Here is a 22,038-nt window from a genome sequence, read left to right on the forward strand (position 1 = left end):
ACACACACACACACACACACACACACACACACACACACACACACACACACATATATGTAAATGTATGTATTCAGCCACAAAACAAAATTATGTCACTTGCAGAAAATGCGTGGAACTGGAGATGCTCAAGCTAGACAATGTAACTCAGAAATATCATGGAGGAAAGGGAAAGTGGAGGAGAGCTGCCCACCTCATGTCAGTCAGGAAACAGAGAGAGAGAGAGAGAGAGAGAGAGAGAGAGACTGGTCGATTAAATGAACGCTTCAAAGCATGCCTTTGCTAACACCCTTCCTGTAATCAGTTCACTTCCTTTAGTCTCTACCACCCTCCAACAAAGCCATCAAGCCACCAATCTATTAATGGATGAATCCATTTGTTAGGGCAGAGTCTGCGCGATCCATTCCATTTTCAAGATGCGGCATTTCTGTACATTGTGGGGGAACCAAGCCTTCATCACATGAATCCATAGGGGATCTTTTATATCCAAACCTCAACACGAAACAATCCTCATAAATCCAAAGAGAATTTTGCTGAGTGAAAAAACAAACCCCTAATATCACAATCTGTACAATCCCATTTACATATATTTTTGAGATGGCAAAAACATAGTAATAGTCGACATATTAATAGCTTCTAGAGTTAAGGAGAGGTGTTTACGAGGGAATGAGCACAGCTATAAAGACCAACAGGAGAGATCCTTGTGTTGTTATAGGTTTTGTGTTTTGAATGCCAATGCAATGTTGTGCTGTAATATTGAAAGATTTTACCATGGGGGAACCTTGAAAAATGGTGTATTGACTATACAGTTGCTTTCTTACAATGGCATGCAGATGGTAGTGATCATAAGTAAGAGTTGAATTTAAAAAAACCCACAAAATTACAATGGCATGCATTAAAGAGAAAGCATTTAAAATTGGACAGCAATGAAAACGTTGAGTATCAAAATTTGAAAGAAACAGTACCAACAATAACTGTAGAACTTACAACTTTAAATGCTTTTATAACAGTAAAATGACTGATAATTTAGTGAGTTTAAAGAACAATGCAATAAATGGGGAAGAAAGAAGGAAAAATAGTTAAAAGAAAACACAGTCACGATGGAGATGTTCCCTAGCACCCAAAAGTGGTAGTCAGTAAAAGGTGATAAACTTGGCACATAGGTAGAGGAGCTCGTCAGGAACAGAGAAGAGACAGAAGAACTTAGCAGTGCCGATGCTACAAAGAGTAAGTGAACCCGAGGTCAGTACAACCAACTTTAGATGAATCAAATCTGAACCGTGAGGTGAAATATGTAACTTACCAAAACTGGGTAGAGAAGCAGTGAAATGGGGCCGCACTGCCCAGGGAACCTTGCAGGTCACAGAGGTCACCAGTGTTTGCACTGCATCGACAAGAAACAAGATGAATGCGTTTGGAAAGCTTATACTTTTGAAGTTATATCCTAAGACCACTGACACAGCAGGAGCTGTGCGTTACCACCCCGGGGTTGGCAAGGTCTCTCTACCTGAGTGAACTTGGGACAACTGGCTGGTTCTGGGTTGGCGATGTGGACAAGGTAGGATTAGTTGAAGGATGGCAAACCAGTGGGGCTTTTGAAAGTCACATGGGTTCTACAGCAGCTCAAAAACCTTAACCAGTTTCAGACATTCAAAATTAAACTGCACAGAATGACACAAGCCAACCAGAATGGCTGGCATCAAAACCACAGAACCCCAAGTGTTGGTGATATTGTGGAGCGAATGGAGCTTTTGGAAAGTGCTGGTGGGAATGCAAATTGTTTCAGATAATTTGGAAAAGCTCAACAATTTTAGTGGGCAGGGAACCCCCCCCAACAAACCCTAAAGTGCTGATTCAGCAATAACAGAGATGACTCAGTCATGTCAGAGGGAGGGAACATCAGTCTCAGAAAAGAGCCCAGATTTTTTTTTTCTTTCTCTCCTTGTGGAGCTCCTGTCCCCTCCAGGTCTTTCTATCTCTCCTTTCTTTCATAAGATTCCCTGCACTCTGCCCAAAGTTGGCTATGAGTCTCAGCATCTGATTTGATACCCTGCTGGGTAGAGTCTTTTAGAGGTCTTCTGTGGTGGGCTCCTGTCCTGTCAGTGGGAGGGAATGAAGGAGCCAGCACAGAGAAAACATTGTGTGGGGGTATTTCCTTGAAGTTCAAGGACAGGAGGAGTTTAACTATGGCAGTAAATTCTGCTTAAGGATGTGTTTTTTGGGAATGGAACCAGGACATAGAAGATGGGAAGTTATGTAAATTAACATGCAGGGAAACATCAGCATTCACCTCATATAAATCACATTTCATTTAAAGATCCAGTGTTGCCTCTGAAATACGCGATGAAATAAAGAGATGTCTAAAACAAAGCGGAGGCTGCACAGAAACAAGACTGTTGGTGTGCCCTAGAACAACCAGTAATCACTAGCTCAAGTCAAGGTGTTCAAGTCTTAAATTTTTACCAAACAGTATTAATACATCAGATTTCCAGACCAGCTTTTGACTTCCTTATTGCACCCACAGTTAACTCTGAGTATTGTTTTCTTTAATTTCTCTAAAACTTTACCTTAAGTTATCTACCCTGTGGCTATAGCTCAGTGCTAGACTTGGGCTTCGATCTCTAGCACAGAAAAACAAACAGCAACTGAGCGAGGAATCTACCTTCAGCATTGCTAAGGATCAGCAGACAAGAGTACCTTTTAAACACCTCACTAGGTCCCAGTTTTCAATCTGAAATGGTATGTTTCATACATATATGTGTGATTTTGTTTTGTTTTCTCTTTTTAGACGACAAACTTGTTTCTAGCCAATCTTCTTAGCTATTTCATTTGCTGTGTGTGCGCGTGTTTGTATGTGTGAATGTGTGATGAAAATCTAATAGAAAGAGTAACGTCTCACTTGAGATTTTGAAGTGGAATAAGCTTTCTGAATAAGCAGACTGTTTTCAATGAAGAGAACTCTTACACCATGAACCTAAGTAGCCAGTTTGTAAACTGGATTTACAATTCCAGTGTATCAGAAAGTCCTTTAATAATACTCTACTCATTCTTTCTGTCTATTGTTTTACCAACACTTCAACCAGCATATAAAACAATGGGTTTTGCTATTACTGCATTTAAATATTTTTACTTATTTGCATTAAATTTGTGTGCGTGCATGCATGTGTGTTTGTGTGTGTGAGATAGATAGATAGATAGATAGATAGATAGATAGATAGATAGAGATAGGGATAGAATGAGGGGGAGAGTGAGAGAAAGAGGGACAGGGAGAAAGCACTTGCACACGTACGTATGTGAGTGTGAGTGTGTGTGAGTGATTTCTTTTTTTAGTGGATAGCATGGTTTTCCAACATGAACTTGGTGCTGACTACCTGTCACAGTGATAAAACATTGGATTCTCCCGACCACACAAGGAACCGCAACAGCGAACTTTCTCACTCCCGCGCCCCAAAACAGCCCAGTGCCGCAGCACAGAACAGCTCAATAGCACAACTCCTAAAGTTCAATGACTAAGTTTTCTATGCCAGAAGTCTGTTCAGTGCCGATACTTTCACTTTAGAGGTTATTATAGTAACCTTTATAGCTCGATTGGCCTAGTTTTAAAGCAACATTCCACCTTTGGCAAAAGTGCACACTTCATCAGACATTCTGTTTCAAACCTAAACTTCCTATGTATAAATGGCCAGGTAGGTACATTATTTTCTATAACCGCATAGCATTTCAGTACATTTAGTATAGCTTAGATGAGAAATGGAAGATGCTGAATGACACCAGGCATTGAAAGTGCATCATCTCTCTTGCAGGAGCCCATCTTGTCCTGGTCCGAGCCAATGGTAAAGTTCCCAGAATTCCTACCGTCACAGTTTGCCAGTTCTGCTCAATTAACAATTTGAAAAGCAAAATAGATCCCAGAGCATCAATTTCCACTTCTTCTGTCTACAATCTTCATGGATGAAAGTTTTATGGATGCTACAGAAATGACCCAGGTGTAATAAGAGATGTTTATATGACACATAACTGCCACCTCCAGTTTGTCACTGCTTCCTCCTGTACAAGTGATCAGACAGTGAGCAAGGAGAGGGAGGCAGGAAAGGACAGTGCCTCTTCTGATTTTTACTGCTCTCTAACACCTGATCCCACTGTCCCCTAGTTACTTCTGTATGTAAGTAAGGCCTCATATACTGACATGCCACTGACCAGCTGTGTGCCTCAAATACTCACGCTCTGCTTTCACTACCTTGTCCAGCCCACCTCTGCTGCCCACTCGCTACTGAGATACAGTGAGCACATGATGGCCATTAGGTTGACAGGTGTCCTCAGGCTCCTGAGGACAAGCCTAGGGCTCTTATGCCACATCTTGTAAGGACACCTGGAGTCTCTCTAATTTTATCACTGAAATCTTATCATAGTTAAACACATGCAGTCCCCACCCTCTTGGTGTAATAATATAAAAATACAAGATGAAGTCCTGAGTTAGATGGATTATTTGTGCATGAGTTACATGCCATAAACACATCAGAATATAGAGCTGAGTTCTCATATAAGGGACGGAGTCATAGAGATCTGAGCTGAAATGTTTGGTTGAGAAATTGAGCTGATAAAATACACACTAAATCTGTTAGAAGAAAAAGTGGGAAGGGCCTTGAACTCGTTGGCATAGGAGGCAACTTCCTGAACAGAACACCAACAGCACAGGCTCTAAAAGCAACAATCAATAAATGGGACCTCTTGAAACTGGAAAGCTTCTGTAAAGCAAAGGACACTGTCATCAGAACAAAACAACAGCCTACAGATTGGGAAAGGATCTTCACCAACCCTATATCTGACAGAGGGCTAATATCCAGAATATATAAAGAACTCAAGAAGTTAAACACCAACAAACCAAGTAATCCAATTAATGGTTTCTTTAGACTGTCCTGTGTTTCTAAAAGGCTTGCAGAAACCCTAAAAGGTACAGCAAGGTCACACATATATAAAAAGATCACACATATATAAAGAGAACAGGAAGAAGGCTAATTAGAGCTAAAAATAAGTGGTGGTGGTGGTGGTGGTGGTGGTGGTGGTGGTGGTGGTGGTGGTGGTGGTGTGTGTGTGTGTGTATTTTAAAATGTCTCTGAGAGTTGCTCCTGAGCTTATACAGTATAAAAAAGGAATGCAATTTATATGACTGAACACACACACACACACACACACACACACACACACACACAGAGAGAGAGAGAGAGGATTGTACCATTTATCAGTTTTTCTGAAAGGTCTTCATTCAGCAACATTGTTTCCCTTGCCCCTTGAACATTATAGGCTACTTTGGGAGAAAGTCAGACCTAAGCCTCTGATTCTTACATAAACTGCCTTGATTCCAAAGCTCTCTAGCTGAAGCTCTCGGAAGCATTGCATTTCTGTCTCCCACACATGGATTTAACATTAATATCCAAGGAGCTATTAAGGATTTCCTTTTCTAAACTGCCTGTTCCTTAGAGTGATTGGGGGATTGTGTTTTTCGTTAATGTAAACTTTAGAATGTTGATTTTATTTCTTTCTGAAGAGGCTGCTTTTCTTTAGGGGATGTTAATAGAAGTGTCCCTAATTTTCAACACATCTTTAATGGGATGTTTTGACCACAACACCTTTCACAGTACCACATAGTTCAGAAATTCTAGACTAGAAAATTATTAGTTTTGTTTTGGAATACATTTAAACATTCTAACCACAAAGTATATTTCAGTAAGCTGTTGCTATAGACACCAAGAATAACAATAATAGGAAAGCAGAGATATGTACTTACCCAAACTTTCAAATTTCTTCTATGTAAAAAAAAAAAAAATTAAAATAAATAAAAGAGAAGAAACTGTCCATTTCGGTATGGAGAATGTCTGGAGTCTGTATTCTCTTTTTCCTGAGATGTCAGAGAAAAACAATTTCATTTGGTTGTGATGGGAGCTTATCTCGTGTGCACTTCTACCTCGGTACCAGCTCAAACTGGCTGAGAAAACACCAGGGCGTGTCTGAAGCCGGCAGGGTGTGGAAGTGGGGGGGAAAAAAAAAAAAGCTGACCTCATCTCAGTTTCGATTCTCTGATATGGAAAGCGACTTTCTGAAATGCTATTTTCTCCTTGTTTGCTTTTCTCTAGCACCAACTATGCCACCTTCTGGTTTGTTTGGGTAACGTGCGGAGACTTAAAGTCTGAGATGTTTGAGCACTGGCAGAGAGCCCTGATGTTTAAGCTGTAGACAAACGACGCGTGAGTCTGTTTAACTGATCCCGTGGGACCACCAGTTTTTGTTTTTATTTTGTTATATTTAATATCGTCTTATCATATGCTGTGCTGCTAAAACTGAATACCACAGACAAGGTGACTCATAAAGAAAGGAAATGTATTCCTTATGGGTTTTGGAGGCTAGAAAGTCCTGGAAGAAGGAGCTGCCCCTGGAGAGAACCCACTTCCTGCAGAGAGCCCTCAGCTAGACAGAGCAGCAAGGCTGAGCTAGGGCAAGCTTGCTCACTTGGGTCTCTCTTTCTCTTCTAATGAAGCCTCTGAGGATATCACGAAGGTTTATGTGCCCTCAGGATCGCGTATAATATGAATTATCACAAGAGACCATGAACAGAAGACCCCAGGGATCAAGTTAAATCAAGTGTTAAGAAGGTACAAACAGCCGGGCACGGTGCTGCACGCCTGTAGATCCCAGCACTCTGGGAGGCAGAGGCAGAGGCGAGTCCAGGACGGCCAGGGCTACACAGAGAAACCCTATCTCAAAAAACCAAAAAAAAAAACCGAAGAGAGAGAGGGTGGGGCACAAACAGACTGCTACAGCACTTACTGTTATAGCAATGCCGATACTGCACTAGACCACTGCTTTTGCCGTTGGTGTTTATAAGTTCTTATGCTAAGTAGGCCATTCAAAGAAGAGTGGTACAAGAAAGTTTGTTAAATACCTATACCTATGTAGGCATATATATATATATATATATATATATATATATATATATATATATATAATGATTGAAAGATATTAAATGGATTTGACATCTTCGGTTGTCTGAAAGTATCACTTGGAGAGTTTGAAGAACCCTATCAATGAAGAAACATTTGCTATTTCTGAGAAAGGACAACACCAGCCCTCCACTGGCACACACGTATAGTCTCTAGATCCGCTCCAGCTTGATTTTCCTCTGCCCCCCAACCAAACGTGTGCTGTTTTCAGCAATAAGGCCTTTACTGTCTAGTTCCCATGCAATGGCGACAGCCTGTAGTGTTTGGGGCCCCTGGAACCTCTCTGACTGTGAGAGAAATGTCCCATACGTCACATTGGAACTTCTCTATAGCTTCTGGGACCAACGTCATCCACCTCCCCTCACCCTTTGATTGTATTATTTTATAAAATTATGTTTCCATATGGCTTTTTCGTAATCCCTGGTTCTGAATTCCTTTCCCTCAACCCTTCTTTTCCCCATCCCCCTTCTCCTCAGCCCCATTCCTCAGCCCCATCCCTCACCCAACCATCGTTTAAATCTTTCTACTCCTGTATTTCTCCTGTCTGCTTCCGTATAACGTCTATTTTACTTGCACCCCCCCCCCCTTCACACTTTAAAGACGTCTGTCTCCCTGCAGCGTGGGTTCCTTGATTCTCGGCCTCTACAGATACTCTAACTTAAACTCGGAAATCTACACATTCAAAGTTAGGATCCCATTTGACAGGTTCTGAGTTACCTCACTCAATGTAATATTTTCCAGTTCCCCTCATTTTTCTGTAAGTTCCAGTTTGTAAAAGCTGAGTACAGCTAGCTGTGCATATGTGCCATATTTTCATTATCCATCACTTAATGGACATCTGCTGAAGGATACCCATGGGTATAGGCTGTATCCACTTCCTGACTATTGGGAATAGAGCAGCCGTGCAATGAGCGCAGATATGCAGTTGCAGGAAAAAGAGACCTTTGAACAGACTAGCACTGCTCTAAGCCTGGGTCAAAAAAGTGCTTTTTCTTTCAGGTAACATCAGTTAATGCAGAGACGCATAACTGGCCAAAGTGTTGAGAGTAACTGACTGGTGAGTGCTCAGTCCTAAGTGAGACATCCGCCTCAGCCTTTCCAGGACCCAGAGAACACTGCAGAAGAGGTAGGTGAAAAACAAAATGCAAGTGCTGAAGGATAGGAAGGAGTGTTATGACGTGCAGAAACCAAAACATCCAAAAACATCTTAGGTAAAGACAAGCAGAACCCATTTGGGGTTAAACAAATGGAGGATGTTAACTGTTTTTTTTTTTTTTTTTGGTCTTCATATTTCCTTAAGAATTAAGTACTGCTTTCAGAACTTAGGAAATCCTTCAAATAAAGGAGCTCATTATAAAACTAGTTATTCCATCAGGCATGATTCTGACTTTGTAAGTCACTATCCTAGTGACTAGTTTTTATAATGATAAGGTTATGGCTTATACTTATATAAAATGACAGTATCCAAAGTGAGGTCAGAATTTATGAATATAGTACAGAAAAATTAAATTATGATAAGTCAATTAACAGACACAGAGAGATAAATACTCTAAAAAACAAGTGGCTCGTGGACAGTGAGACAAGGCTGATTCTCCCCAATAAGTTGCTATGATTGGATACATATGCAAAGTTAATGTTGCGACTGCTCCAATGACTATGGTTGTTCTGATCACCATTTCCAGGGCCTAAGAGCTGGCTGCTTAGGCTCACTTAGGGACTCAGCTGGGAGATGCCCTTTTGTGCTGCATCCCTGGAAGTTAAATACATAAGCTCAATACAGGCTTGCCCTGAGGCGTTTCTCTTGTCTGCTTTTGGTAGTGTCTTAGAGCTTTATTGCTGTAAAGAGATATCGTGACCACAGCTACTCTTTCAAGAGAAAACATTTAATTATGGCTTACGAGTTTAGAGGGTTAGTCCACTATCATCATGGCCAGAAGCATGGCAGCGTGCAGGCAGATGTGGGGCTGGAGAGTTCTACATCTGGATCCACAGGCAGCAGGAAGAGACAGTGAACCATAGACCTGGCTTGAGCTTCTGAAACCTCAAAGCCCACCCATCTCCTGGCCCCAGTAACACACCTACTCCAACAAGGCCACACCTCCAATTACATCACTCCCTATGAGTCTATGGGGGCCATTTTCTTTCAGATCACCACAAGTAGTTTGGGAGTAGGTGGTGGCATGAGGAGAGATAGCAGAGTGCAGTGGTGGTGACAGTGATGGAGGGGTGGCTGCCTGGAAACTGAAGAAGCGGTAGCAGATTAAAATCCTATGCATGCTGCCTGCAGAGCCACACCTACCTGCTGGGGCCTCTGGGCCTGGAAACACTGAGGTCAGGCTTTCCGGAAATCTCACTTGGCCGACAATGGGTGTTCACTGCTGACTGATACCAACTCTACCAGGTTTCTGAACAGCTATGGAGCTCCAGGCAGCAATGAGTGCCCTGGTATACAGCAACATTCAGGTGCAGTCTGACAGATGATGGAAACTGTCTGAGTGGAGTCACTGAGTTATGGACAAGCAGCTGAATGGTTTTGAGAGCAGACCAGGCAGTAAGAGGAAGGGGAAAGGGAAGTAGAGAAAGAGACAACAGGGGAGAAAGAGGGCAAGCAAGCAAGAAAAAGAGGGATGTCTAAAGAAAGCTAAGAGGCTAAGAAACCAGAGACAAGAACATGCAGCCCCCGTTCCCGGAAGAGCTTCAGAGAACCGAGAAGTCTGTAAAACTTAGGTTGAGAGCTGCAAGGGTCCCGGTACCTGAAGCCTGCCTGGGGTTATAATCCTTATAGGGGTTAAAGGTTTCCAAACCTGAGACCTACATGGGTACTGTGACAGGACAGTACCAGTTGACACTGCTCGCTGCTGCCCAACACTGAGGGAGATGAAAGCTACCAGTGCCCAGAGTGTAAAGACTGTCTCACCTTCCAGAGGGAGATTGCCCTGACTGCAGAGACAGGATGCACAGTGGGAGGACTGATCATTGGAGTGACACAGACTGCGGTGTCTGAGCCAGAAGCATGATCAGGAAGTCTGAAGCTGCTGATTCTTGATGAGTGCCCAGGAGCACATAGCCTGGGAAGCACTCAGGCCTGCGCTTCCCAGGTGAGTGGAATGCTGGGAATGTCCTTCCTAACTTGCAGTCTTGTCAGCATTCCTCTGTGGAAAAACAAAAAGAGCCGATATCTGGTTGGGAAGTGACATCCAGTGACAGGCAAACATAATCAGGTAGGCCCTCCGTGCCCCCTCAGAGGTTTGGGCACGGGAAACCACACATGGAAAGCAGGATCCCGTCCCAGGGGAAGTTGTAACTGGAGGCAGGGAGACTAAGCATGGAGAGTTCATGCAGAAAATGAGGTGCCACACAGAAGCCTTACTTAGCAGAGAAGACACCGGTTTAACTTGTGTAAATGACCGAGACTAGCAGCCCAGCCCCTACTTTCAATATCTCCTATTTCATTATATATATATATATATATATATATATATATATATATATATATATATGTATATATTTTCCTTTTTTTAATTTTATTTTTTTCTTATCAGTTACATTTTATTAACTCTGTATCCCAGCCATGTCCCGATCCCTCATTCCCTCCCAGTCCCTCCCTCCCTCCCTCATCTCCACCGTGCCCCTTGCCAAGTCCACCAACATTTTTTATATTTTTATATCTATACTTTGTACTTCAATCTTTTGGTTGTTTTGTTTCAGCTTGCATCTTCCCTAAATAAGTGTGGTCGTGACTGCCTTTTTTTTTTTCTGCATTTACTCTATAATATTCTTTTTATGTCTCAAAATGCTAACTCTTATATTTTCTCTGTCTTCTAACTCTCGTCTCTTCTTACTGCTTAACTGTTAATATACTTTAGCTCAAAAAACACTATAAACTACCTCCAGTTAGGACCCTAGTATCATTCTCTCTTACTCTTATTGGAGATGCAACTGCACTATCCAAGTGCAGGTTGAAACTGGAAGAGCTGCCGGATTTCAGTATTGGTTAAAGCAGTCTTCAAACCCTTCTAGACAGTAATGAGCTACATAATCCAAGTGATGCTTCATCGGGGGATGAAAATGAGTGTCTCCGAGGTATGGCTGAGGAGAAGGTTTTTATTGTGGATATGAGGGGGAGAACAGCCCGGGGCATCTGGAAGGGTTGTGAGCAGGGAGAGAAAGTAGTAGACTAGACATTGCCAGCAGACTGAACCAGGCAATGAAGAGAGACAGAGACAGAGAGAGAGAGCGAGAGAGAGAGAGAGAGAGAGAGAAGAAGGAGAAGAGAAAGGGGCAAGGGAGGTGAACAGGAAAGGAAGAAAAACCAAGGGGCAAAGAGAAGAACTAACAGCACCAACAGAAACCAAGAGAGTTTGAAATGCTGGTTTATTATGAAGCAATCAGAAGCGGGGGAAGGGAATTGAAGCTCGGGGGCTGGAAAATTTAGGATAGGGGGAATGAATGAGAAGAGCTGAAAGAAGCCAGGACTCCATAAGAGGCTCTAATGGCTCCGTGGAAGATCTGAGGCTAGAGCCTGCTTTGATGTGTTCATAGGCTCATCAGACATCATCTGGGACCTAACTGTTAGGTCTCAAACTCAAAATGGCTACCTGAGATGTCTATTTAACATGTTAAAGTGACATAGCAGAACACCAGTCTCCCTCAGTCCCTACTCGCAAGCACCTGTTACAGTTATTCTGACGGCACCCCCCATCCTCTACCCTACACCAGTCTCAAACTCAGGACAGATGGCTAACTCTGATAACCAGGAAGAGTCACATAAAATAAGACAAGCAGATCTGAAAGAGCAGAGAAAGCATAAACACACCTACCAGAGGGCACATCTCAAAGACGGGCAAAGCACAACCAAGAAACACACACACACAAATGCAGTAGGAGAAAACAAATTATGATCTTTCCATAAGTATAAGTTCACAGCTTCTCTATACTGGAAACTAAAGATAGTGACATGCCAGAAAAATAATTAAAAACATAATTTAAAAAAGGATAAGTGGTCAAATAAATGACTCGATTAAATAGATGAATGAATGAAACTGAATTAGGATCTGTAAGAAAGTTATCAAAGTGGGTGAATCCCTCAAAAGTTAAGAAGAAAGATAAAAAAGCATGGGGACATATTTAGCAAGAAAATTGAGAGTTTAAAAGACAACAAAAAGAATCACAAAATGTTAAAAATAAAGATTTAGTTATCAAAACAGGCAAGGAGTAACAACAACCTAACCAAAAAAGGTGTGGAAAGCACCATCCACGGACAAGACATAACAAGAATGTCAGAGAGGGAAGACAAAATCAAGATAAACGTGTATAAAGAACAATGTGCCAAACCTTCAGTAACTTTTGGACACCTTCAGAATCAACCCTAAGAATATTCAGGATAAAAGGAGGGGCTGAGATAAGGAATAAAAGTAGACAATGAGTTTAATGAAATTATCACAGAACATTTCCCAAGTCCCCAGAAAGAAATGCAGATAACTCTAGAGGCAATGAGAACGCAAAAAGACATCATTGGAGAGGAGCTTCTCTATAACATATCATAACTGAGTTTTCAAAAACATAAAAAATTAAGCAATATTAAAGATAGAAGGGAAATGCCAATTCCAATGTAAAGGCAGAAGCATCAAAAGAAACCAGATCTGTGATAATCAACCCGAAAATGCAAGAAGGCAAGAGATGGTGTATTCCAAGCCTTGGAAGTAAACACTGTTAACAAAGTTGCTGTTTCCAGGAAAATGATCTCTTGAAATTGATAATAGAGAAATAAGAATAGAGGATAAAGAGGAATAAGAATTTTTCAAGACAAGCACAAATTGCAATTAATTACAACCAAGCCAACACTGCAGAAAATATTTAAAGGAATATTATATACAGAGGAATAATGAAAACAATAGCATCTATAATAATGAAGAAAAGAGTGTATTTCATGAGAAGATAAACAGACCACTAATGCTAAAAAAGAAGAAGAAAATAAGGAGTAATTCAACCAAGTAGAGAACAACTAGTAATTCAACCAAATAGAACAAAACCATGGGAAAAAGCAACAACAATAATTTTAAATGAGATCAGCCTAAAGTCACCAAGTAAAGATGTAAACTAACTGACCTGATCAAAAAACAAACAAACAAGACCAGCTATTTATTGCCTCTAAGAAATACTGCAGAAACATCCACAAACCTAAGATCAGAGGACAGAAATTAACCTACCAAACAGACAGAAGCTGTAACTAAGCTGGAAAACCTCATCTTACATCTGATAAAGTCCTAAAGAAACCAAGAATAGAAAGAACGTGCCTCTTTACACTAAAATTATGTGCAATAAACTTACAGCTGATATTAATGACTGATAGGCAAGTCCTGACAGTATCTCTTTTATAATCTGAAACACAAGGATGCTCACTTTCTCCACTTTTATTTAACATGATGCTTCAAGTCTAGTTAAGTCAACAAGACAAAAGCAATAGGAGGGATACAAACAGGAAGGGAAGAGGCAAAATTATCATTTTTAGTAGCAGGTCTATACTTAAACATCCTAAAAATTTCTACCAGGAAGTTCTTAGATCCAATAAGCACTTTCAGTGAACTAGGAAGGTACAAAGCTGTACAAAGCTTGGTAACTTTTTTGAATACTAGTAACTAATTTGCTGAGAAAGAAATTAAAAGACTCTCACCCACAGCGGTCTAAGTAATGTACAGGGAGAAACTTAGTCAAGGAAATGAACTGTCTCCACAATGAAAACTTTAAGACGCTAAAGAAAGAAGTTGAAGTAGATGCTAGAGGATGGACAAACCTCCGATGCTTTGAATTGGCAGGATCAAAATCGTAAGAATGTCTGCATTACCACAGATGTACAGTGTTAACATGATTCCATCCATCCTCTGACAGCTTCTTCACAGAATTAGAAAAAGAATCTTAAAATTTATGGAGACAAAATGGTCTGAAGAGTGAAACAATCTGAAGCCAAAAGAACAGTACAGAAGTGTCACAGTGCCTTATCCTGAACTGTACCGCGGAGCTTTGGTAATGTAAATGGCACGATACTAGCACACAAACACACATGTAAACAATGGAACACAGAAGACCCAGACATAAATCTTACACCCACAGCCACCTCATAGTTGATCAAGATGTTAAAAACACATGTTGAACAAAAAAACCTCCTCGACAAATGCTTCTTGGAGAACTGGATATCCATATTTAGAAGAATGAAACTAGCTGTATCCTTCTTATGCTGTACCAAAAAAAAAAAAAACCAACCCTCAAAATTAAAAGACTTTAATGTAAGGCCTGTAATTATGAAGCCGATCAAGGAAAACATAGTTAAAATACATTGATATACAGGCATAGATAAAACTTCTTTAAAATCATCCTGGTCTAATGTGTCTAAAATCACTGGTATTTCTAAGTTGAATATAAACTCATTTTTCTGTGATCTCATTTTATGTGTTTTGAGCAAACATAGGGCGTGCTGTTATTACAGTCTGTGAATCAGCTAATGATGGCTAACGAGATATCCGGGAAACCTGAAGTTAGCAGTGATACAACCTGATTTGTAACCATTGCTGGCAGGACGCCCATTTTGTGAGTTTTATATAAATATTCTTGTAGTGTTTAGTTTTGTCAGCTTGACACAAGCTCAGTCATCTGGGAAGAAGGAACATCAGTTGAGAAAACGATTTCTCTCCGACTGGCCTGTAGGGAAGCCTGTGGGAATTTTCTTGATTAACAATTAACGTGAGGAGGCCCAGGTCACTGGTACTCCTGGCCAGATGACTCTGGGTTGTATAAGAATGCAGGCCCATAGGGAGCAAGCTGGAGACAGCATTCCTCTGTATTCTCTACCTCAGTTCTGCCTTGTTTTTGTTGTTTTTTTTTTTTTTTCAATTCTTTATTAATTACACTTTATTCACTTTGTATCCCTTCTGTGGTTCCCTCCCTCCTCCGGTCCCAATCCCTCCCTTCCTCCACCCTCTGCATGTATGCCCCTCCCCAAGTCCACTGATAGGGGAGGTCTTCTTTTCCTTCCTTCTGATCCTAGTCAATTAGGTCTCATCAGGAGTGGCTGCATTGTCTTCTTCTGTGGCCTGGTAATGCTGCTTCCCCCTCAGGGGGAGGTAATTAAAGAGCAGGCCAATCAGTTCATGTCAGAGACAGTCCCTGTCCCAAAAGAGGCTCAAGTACACAATAAGGACATTTGCTCAACTATGTTTGTAGCAGCCTTATTTGTAATAGCCAGAAGCTGGAAACAGCCCAGATTCCCCTCAGAGGAGGAATGGATACAGAAATTATGGTACATCTATACAATGGAGTATTACTTTGCAATGAAAAACAAGGAAATCATGAAATTTGCAGGTAAATGGTGGGATCTGGAAAAGATTATCCTGAGTGAACTATCCCAGAAGCAGAAAGACACACATGGTATATACTTACTCATATAGGCATACAATATAGGATAAACCTACTAAAATCCATACACCTGAAGAAACTAATCAAGAGGGAGGACTCTTGCTAAAATGCTCAATTCCTATCCAGACAGGCAAAAAGGATGGACATCAGAAGAAGGAGAAAAGAGGGAACAAGTCAGGAGCCTGACACAGAGGACCTCTGAAAGGCTCTGCCCTGCAGACTATCAATGCAGATGCTGAGACTTATGGGCAACTTTTGGGCAGAATGCAGGGAATCTTAGGAAAGAAGTGGGAAACAGTAAGATCTGGAGAGGACAGGAACTCCACAAGGAGAGCAACAGAACCAAAAAAATCTGAGCACAGGGGTCTTTCCTGAGACTGATACTCCAACCAAGGACTATGCATGGAGATAACCTAAGACCCCTGCACAGATGTAGCCCATGGCAGTTCAGTATCCAAGTGAGTTTCATTGTAATATGAACAGGGACCGCCTCAAGTTTTCTATGTTTGAGTTCCTTTCTTGGCTTCAGGGACAGACTGTGATTGAGACTTGTAAACCTTTAAGTTTCTTTTGGTCATGGTGTTTTATCAGCAATAGAAAGCAACTCAGAACAATGTTTTTGAGATCCAAGCTGCCTATGTGTGCTTGCTGAAAGTTCTTTGGGCCTACTTTCATGCAGTCTATATGTGCTTGTCTGTGCTTTGCCCAGAGTGAAGGCAGAATGTCACATCTGTCTCAGATTCTTGCATCTTCAATTTCCCAGCTCATGGAGCTCCTTTCTTCTTAGCTTCAGAGCTTGGACTTCACAGGGGCTCATAGTCCTAGTGGGCACCAACCTGGCTGTCAAATCACTTCTGAATGTTTGATACCGTCATGGTACAACTGTAACTTGTCCCTGCGTAAATTTATGTTGAACCTTTCCTTTGTGAGACTTCATGAGACTGTGTGGGGCCTTTAAGATTGTGACCTCATGTATGGATTAATCCACTCAAGGATTAAAGGATTAGTGAGTCAATGGGCTATCTCTAGAGCTGCTTTTCTACAAAAACCAGTTGAGTTGGGTGGGCCTGTCCCACTCTGGCACTCATATGTCATTCCAGGTACTAACTCAGGGTTTTGCTAGCATGAAGGCCATCAGTAGACATGACCTCTTTTTCTTAGACCAGATCTGTGAGCTAATAAACCTTTCCTCTACAATATACTAATTCTGTAGCATTGTGTTGATACTGATGGGTTTAGGAGAAGCAAGCTAAATCATAGCCAGTGTTCACAGCAGGAAAGGCCTCCAGTGGTAACAGCAGAGCAGATGAAACCTTGCCATGATGTCATGACAGCCGGGAACAGGTACACACACCTCTATATAGCTTAAGGTTAATGAGTGAAAGAGGAGGCTGTCCTCTGTTTCTCTTGATTAATTCTTTGTTTCAGCTGAAACACAGAGGGAGAAGGGAGAGGGGACTGAGCAGCAGCTCTGATTAAGAACCATCTTTATTCACTTCACCGATTGCTCCTTGTTCTTAACATAATTTGTGTGTGTATACCCAGCCAATCAGAGGCTTCTGGGTCTGTTTAACCCCTGGGTAAAGCCTTTTAGTCAGTATGATTCTCAGCTGATGCTATGCTAGAAACCTGGATCCTAGTTGCTTCATCTCTTCCGACAGAGGAAAACTTTGGAGGCAGATTTGTTTCCTCATAGAAAAAAAGGAGATAGGCTGGTTGTTCTAGTTTCATTTTGGTGCTCTGATAAAACATCCTGACCAAAAGCAAGATATGGAGGAAGAGTTTATTTGGCTTATAATTCCAGGCTACAGTCCACTACAGTAGAGAAATCAAGGGAAGAACTCAAGCTAGTCATAGCACATGCATAGTTAAGAGCAGATCCAAACAAATGGACCTATGCTGCCTGCTTGATAGATAGCTTTCATACAGATGTTCTGTTTCATATAGGTTAGGATTCTGTACATAGGGAATGGTGTTGCCCCAAATGGACTTGGTATTTCTCTATATATTAATTACCAAGCCACTCCCCTATAGATATACTCACAGTTCTCCCTCAGTGGAGGCATTATTCTTCTCAAGTCATCCTATATGGTGGCAACTAACCATCCTAAAACTAACCATCCTAGCTGGAGGCCTATTGAAGTCAAGAGGATTTGATCCATCTTGAGAGAAACCTATCTCCTTTTGAGAAGCATGACTTCTGCTACATTCAATCTTTTGGACAATGATTTCTCCATAGATTTGCTCTTGAAGGCCCACTCCTGGTTGGCTTTTTCTTGCCCATCTTGAACTCAGAGGTTGTTGCACATCTGGCAACCTCTGGATTCTGACTGATATACCTAGGCTTGACCAAAGTTTAGAACTATAATATTAACTGGTGATGTTATGGTGTCAAACACTAGGAGTCACCGCTGAGATGTTGCAAGGCAAAGATTTTATTTTCACATTTAGGCCAAACCTACATTCTCCTTGAGATTAGGAGAAGTGGTCTCCCAACCAAAGGTAAGGGAACTGTTTATAACAAAGAAAAAAATTGCTGTAAAAGTGGAACTTTTTGCAGTAAGCACTTAGTTATTTTATGATTATGAGGAAAGCACCTGTTTATGGTCAGACATAATGGAAACAATTTATGATGTACAAATCAGAAGATTGTAGAGGAAGAACGAGTTTTTAAAAAGTTGTCCTTTAGCTTAACCTTCAGCCTGGGGTATGAATAAAGCAAACACCAGAAGGAGCAATACAGAAATGAATCAAAATTAGACTGATAGAAAAATGGAGTCAGCTGTTCATAACAGCAACTGCTCTCAAATGGCATCCTGCTGCTACTGAGAGTTCAGAGCCTCTATTTTCATGTTTGAGCTATCATTCCCATGTGGTAAATACAAATCCATCGTCTGTGTCTATATACTCCACTTCTTAAGATGGTAGGACAAGAACCCAACAGAAGAATCAGCTGCCTCATTAATAACAAGAAATAGAGTAAGATATAATCAATAGGAAAAGATTTGTTTTCTTAACATGATAAAACAAAATACGTATATCGATGGAAGAATTTTATCCAGCTATATTTTTTCAATTAAGTTAATCATAAATAATAAATATGAAATACCCATAGGCTTGCTTTTTGTTTCATTGTTAATTAAAAGTTTTTTTTTCCCAATGTGGTAGTTTTCAAACAGTTAGGTAAACATTGTGTCCATTTAAAATCATGTAACAGTATGGGAAAATGGAGTATCAGTGAATACATTTCCTTGGAAAAAGTCTGAAAGGAGTGACAAAGGCTTGATAAAGGTAAATTGTCTGTCATGACAAGATAAACATCAATTTTACCCAGTTATGATCCCTTCAAGTTTCAGTGATGACTGGCCTGCAAAGACATGCACACTGGTACAATACCGGCATGAACATCACGGATCTAAGTGCTGCTTCACAACCCATGCTGGGCACTGTCATTAGGGCCAAAAACCTGTGGCTGGACGGGTCATAGGCTCTAGGTAAGGACCTGTCACTGTTAGTTGCCTAAGTGGACATAGAATTAAGCTGACTTTTTAATCATTTATCTTTACACCGATAGAGCAATCCGTTTCAGTTGTTGTCAGAGAAACATCTATTTCCAGTATCTGGTGGTTAACAGAGACACCCACAGCTGGTCAAGGTACAGAGAATCTAGGACTGTGGAATGCTCAGCTCTAGAGGTGGCATCTATCTGGAGAGGGCATGAAGTCTGTGTCACAGATAGCTCTAGAGAGATCAGTAATGATAATCTCACAGGTGTTTCTCTTCAACAGAAGGCCTTTGTATCCATTTTCATCTAGAGGGCTGGGAGTAGCCTGGTGTTCCTTTGCTGTAATAGGGCCAGGCTTCACCTGAATCCCCGAGACTCTTCTGTTTATACCAGACTCTTTAGTATTGTTTCTCGGTCAATAGAACTCATTCTTGTGGAAGAGGTCCCATGCAGTGTTTGCACACACCCGCATGTCTATATCACACTCCTTTCCTGAAAGGCTCAGAGATCAGATCATTGTGGAAGAGGGGAAAAAAAGAGTGCAAGAATTAGAAGTGGTAGATAACTACAAGGAATCACTGTCTTCTAGACACAGCAGGGCAGCTGCACAGTGGTTAGAGCGGAATTCACAAGAGATGCGCACGCATCAGCCAGACCAACTCCTAGGGAGAAGAGGAGGTGAGAATACCAAGTTCCACCTCTAGGAGCTTTTGGAAACTGATAGCTTCTGGGGCGTGGAGAATACATTTTCCTGGAGATTATAGCCACTGACTGATTATCCATACTCCACACGTCCAAGAATGTATGGGATTCACAAATTGGATTTGGTAGGTTGAAGAAGGCCACCAAATTGGGTGAGTAGAGAAGGAGAATGAATCTGGGAAGAGTTAGGAGAGGGGTGAACAGGATCAAAACATGTTGTATGAAATTTTCAAAGAACTAATGTGCAGTGATGAAATTTTTTTTGCTGTATAAAGAGAAACGGAAGTGCTGATGTATGATTTAGCATGGATGAGCCTGAAACACAGGAAGTAAAATAAGTCATTTCCAAGGGAGCCTCTATTGTACAAGTTCATGTATATAGAAGTTAAATCATCATATACTTGTAATTACGTTAGTTCTTTGGTTTACAAATGAAGAAATCACTGCACATATTTTCCTGTGCCAACAAACTCAGAGGTCCGATGAGCTGACACATACCTGTAATCTCAGTTGTTCAGAGGCTGAGACAGAGGGAAGGCTGCAAATTAAAAGTCTGCATGCACTACCAATTAATAATCAACACAGCAAAGTCAGCGCACGGGTAGCAGAGAGAAGTTCGCACTACCAGCCTGTTTCATTTCTACATGCTGGCTTTAGTCACTCTCTGTCTTGACTGACTTTGTTTTCAAATGGTAAGACATGCTGCTGGTTTCTTGTGCTGTTATCAGTTGTTTTAATCTGCCCTTTGCTTGGAGCTGGGTGGGATACCAGGAGGGCACTGAGCCCAAGAGAGGAGGAGAAGAGAAGAAAAAGCACGGTTACCAAGTAGGATCACAAACTGATAAATATTCACTCTAACATTTTTTTTCTTCATGTTTTCATGATGACATTGCAAGAAATGGAATAAACTGTAGTTAAGACCACTGTCATTTTTTCTCTATGTGGAACCTGAATTTACCTTTGAAGAAAGACTTTTAAATAAGCCCTTTAATGAGCTCTGAGATGATATAGGCAAACAACAACAACCACAACCACAAACCGGTACTCAAAAATGAGAAGTCAAACTTTTCCACATAGTATAATAAAATCTTGCCCAACTATACCAAAAGTCACACAGGTACCCAGAACCCAAGGTAAGATCCCACCCTCAGACATCTAGCACTCCTCAGAGCCTGCTCAGCATTTCCCAACAATAGGCTCCCTCTTTGTCTCCATATCCCAGCTCCATGTTACTGGTCCTTAAGATCTGGCTACACCTATCCTTGTTTTAGAAACCTTCCTAAGACATACCTGATTGGTTGATTAAACGGCCTATACCTGGGCATGGCAGAATAGGGTAGGTGTGGCTAAGGTTCCTGGGCTTTTGAGGAGAGGAGAATCATGGGAAACAGAAAGATGGGAAGAGAGGAGTCAGGAGGACACCATGCTGGGTTAGTGTAGAGAAAAAACAAACAAACAAACAAACAAACAAACAAATAAACAAACATGTGGACCAAGAGGAAGGACTCCAATAATGGTGTGAAAAGGTCCAGATGAAAAATATAAGCAAATACCTTGGGCTATGGATGGAAGGTAGACCAGATGAGAAGGCTGAAGGTCGATGGCTTTGGATGGGGGCTCGGAGATGAATGGTGAGGTTATGGAGACAGTGTAGGTGAAATATCTGCCCAGCCCAAGGTAAGTAAGGCAATTATAAAATCTAACAGGTGTCTGTGTCTTATTATTTGTGATAGCAGGTTAACTATTTCCACTGTGATAATTTTAGGACAAATAATAAACACTATATAGCCCAACACTCCATGTGTTTTATTTACAACAGCACCTCACAACTCTGGCCGAAGGCCCCTGCTCTACCAGAGGCCGTGCAGATACCTAGAACCTCAAAGGCCATACGGGCAGCCAAAGAACCCAGAGAAGGATCCTGCTGGAAAAGAGAACTTGCTGGTTACCAGAAACAAAGGCTATCGAGGCCAGAAGACCAGGGAAGAGATACAAACCAAGGGGAAAAGCACTGACCCAACAAAGATAAACTCAGAAACTGGCACTAAACCTAGATGCCTAGAGGCCAGCTTAAGAACACAACCAACAACAGCAAGAGTAACATGCTGCCATCAGAACCTAGCTATCCTACTACTGCATGTCCTGACTATTTCAACACAGCTGAAGCACAAGAAAGTGACCGTAAAACTAACGTTATGAAATTGATAGAGGTTCTTAAAGAGGATATGAATAAAATCCCTCAAATAAATTCAGTAAAACACAAAATAACAATTGGCGGAGATGACTAAATCCCTCTAAGAAAGTTGAGAAAGCAAAGAAACAGGTGAAGGAAATGAATAAAATTGTTCAAGACAATGAAAATAAAATAAATAAAAATAAAATAAAAATGAAAATGAAAATAAAAACAATAAAGAAAACACAAAATGAAGG

General features: G+C 41.1%; 1 protein-coding gene across 1 annotated transcript in view; it reads right to left on the reverse strand.

Annotated features, from left to right (window-relative positions):
- The window catches only part of Samd9 (sterile alpha motif domain containing 9), a 17,082-nt gene extending 11,240 nt beyond the window's left edge, over nt 1–5,842 (reverse strand). Inside the window, exons 1-2 of the mRNA XM_055613011.1 lie at nt 5,783–5,842; nt 1,301–1,381 (exon numbers count right to left, since the gene is read on the reverse strand). The gene's annotated coding sequence lies outside the window, so the exon portion shown is untranslated. The remainder of the gene's footprint in view (nt 1–1,300; nt 1,382–5,782) is intronic.
- Nucleotides 5,843–22,038: the final 16,196 nt, after the last annotated feature.

The sequence above is a fragment of the Psammomys obesus genome, unplaced genomic scaffold, assembly GCF_907164565.1.
Source record: "Psammomys obesus unplaced genomic scaffold, mPsaObe1.curated_primary_1811, whole genome shotgun sequence".
In the NCBI taxonomy this organism is placed as follows: Eukaryota; Metazoa; Chordata; class Mammalia; order Rodentia; family Muridae; genus Psammomys; species Psammomys obesus.